This window comes from Lepidothrix coronata, unplaced genomic scaffold (assembly GCF_001604755.1).
Source record: "Lepidothrix coronata isolate B3197 unplaced genomic scaffold, Lepidothrix_coronata-1.0 Scaffold57, whole genome shotgun sequence".
Classification (NCBI taxonomy): domain Eukaryota; kingdom Metazoa; phylum Chordata; class Aves; order Passeriformes; family Pipridae; genus Lepidothrix; species Lepidothrix coronata.
In genome coordinates this window covers 3278942-3281570 of record NW_016690237.1, presented here as the reverse complement: position 1 = coordinate 3281570, position 2629 = coordinate 3278942, and positions in this window count along the sequence as shown.

The window sequence follows — 2629 nt, the reverse complement described above, 5'->3', positions numbered from 1 at the left end:
AAGAAAAGAAAAGAAAAGAAAAGAAAAGAAAAGAAAAGAAAAGAAAAGAAAAGAAAAGAAAAGAAAAGAAAAGGATCTAATGAAGTTTATGAGTGTTTTTACAAACTGTTATTCTCCCTCCTCCAAATCTCTAGCATCGCAGGTGAAGCATTGTGTGGCTGGTATCTTGACTTACCATTCGCTTTCAGGCTCTGCAGGGAGTGTCAGACCATCAGCACTGATGTTCAGAGCAAAGCTGTGAAAACAAACCGCAGCAGATTAGTTGGGCTGATGACCAGGTTATTTAGTGCTAACGACTTTGTGTGCCCTTACATCTCAACCAAACAATTACTATTTTCCATTCTTCTATTTGTGCATGCACTTATCAAGAAAAACAGTGTTTGCAAGGGGACATTTTATTAAATAGGGTGATTAATTTAAGAAGTGTTTCTTTGGCTCTAGAATGCCAGTATATTCTACTCTTTAATTAAGAAGGTAAACAACACAAAAGACAAATATCAAAATGCTAGTTATCTGAAGTACTGGTTTGTCTGAAAGAGAAATTAAAGGCAGTTGTAGAAGTGTTGGAGCCTGATTCTGTCATTTTGAACAATTACTCTTATAGTAATAGCTTGGTTGTTTACTGTAAGGTCACTCAAAAAGTGAGCGTCATTTCGTGAAAAGTAGTATTGTTGTATAGCCTTTAAAATTAAGATATAAAAAAAATGAGGTAGATACTTCAAAGCTGAACATTTTCCCCTCCATTTATTTTTTTCTCACCTTCCAGAAATGTTTAAAATGATTTGTCAGCTTGATTTGTCCCCTTTTATAACTTAATATGTTTGTGGTTAGAAGTAATGGCAGATGAATGTAGAGTAGTCATTTCCAGGGTGAAATCACTGGGAATTAAAGAATTGTTACACAGTTTTTATTAAAGGCACCAGAGATCATGTTCCCTTAAAAGAGAACACTATGCAATGTGATTTGAAAATCACTTTCATTTTTTTTTTGGACATTTTAGAACTACAGCACTTTCTAAAGGGTTGTCATTTGTTCTTAAGAATTGAGATTGAGCATCCACTTTTTATTTAGCGCAGCAGCAGAAAACATTGAGCTTGCCCTGGCTTTGTTGTGAATGAGTAGATGCTGTCAAGTTACTAATGCTTCAAGAAATTCTCTGAGTTATTTATTCTGGTTTTGCTGCTTTAAGGCTTATGCTCTTTGTATTTTTTTTCCCCTGACGTTTCTGTTGAATTGTATACAGACAGTACTTTCTCATAACTATCCATGAAAAACCTTGGCTTATATCATTATTAATTGCTCTCAGGAACAGTGTGATTTGCTATTCCCACACACATATATGCTACAATGTTAATATTTGTGACAAGCCTGACCCAAGATTAATAATTTGCATCTTGTCCAAGTGATTGATTTCAAGCTACCTTGAAGAATGAAGAAGAAAATAAAATCCTATCAAATGCTTATCTCAAACTCTGTACAAATGGTAGGTTTGTCTTCTCTGTGCAGAAAAATTGGCATAACAAATTGCAAAAAGATCCATAAGAGATGTGTACCAGCACTAGAGATTCCATTTTATCCTTTTCCCATTTTGAAGAATTAATTTTAATCTTTTGAACAGAGTATGCAAACAGGAAGGAGAGATTTCAACAGGAAGAAAGGCGCTAAAGAAGTATACTGAAATCCATTCCTAGGCTGCATAAATATCACTGTGGTTAATTCCTCCATTTTTTTAGACATTCCTCACTCAAGTTATTTTTACTCATCAAATTTACACTTCATACTTTTAAAGAAAGGTTGAATAAAAGACTCTTGCTCAAGGCTATCTTAATGAACCTGAGATACAAAGTCTAATTTTGAAAGGTAGATACTTTGACAGCACTTACAAAGCCAATCCCTTACACACAGTCCTAGCTCAAAGCAAATTCTCCAGGAATAACTTGTTTATTGTTTATATGAAAACTCACTTCAAACTATTACTCCTGGGGTGGAGAGTAGCTGAAATAGGAAGAGCATGCATTAGTTTTCTCTCTTTCCAGTGAGATTATCTCAAAGATATTTCTCCCCTTCTCCTTCTTTGCCCTTTTCACATAAAGCAGAACTAAGCACAGCTGTTTGGGAGCAGGAAAGGTGAAACTCCATCTTTATGCAAATCTTTACCTTTTCAGTAAACTAATTCACTTGAATCAATGCTAAACTCATGCAGACACTCTTATTTAGCTTAGAACCATGTGATTTGCAACTGTCTTTATCAGACTGGAACAAGTGTATCTGCATAGCCTCTTAGTCCTCTTTAAGAAGGCAGGTTTTAAATCATCAGCAAATCCTGAGCCTTACAAAACTCAAAGAGAACCAGCATGCTCCATATTCTTTTCTCTCACACTAAAAATCTGCCAAATGAGTGAGGGAATGTCTGTTATTGCTTGTAGAGTCTACTGGAGTGGAGTGGTCTCAGTGGACTGTGAAGTCTGTGTCTTTTAAAGGTAAATTTGCAGAATATTAGATTAGAGTCTGAATTTCAGCTTTACCATAAGTAAGTTTCATGAAGTTTCTCTGTCTATATGATTAGAAATTACATTACTAGGTGGTTTTAGGAACTCTTTCCTTATCTCCAGCTCTATTGGAGAATGTA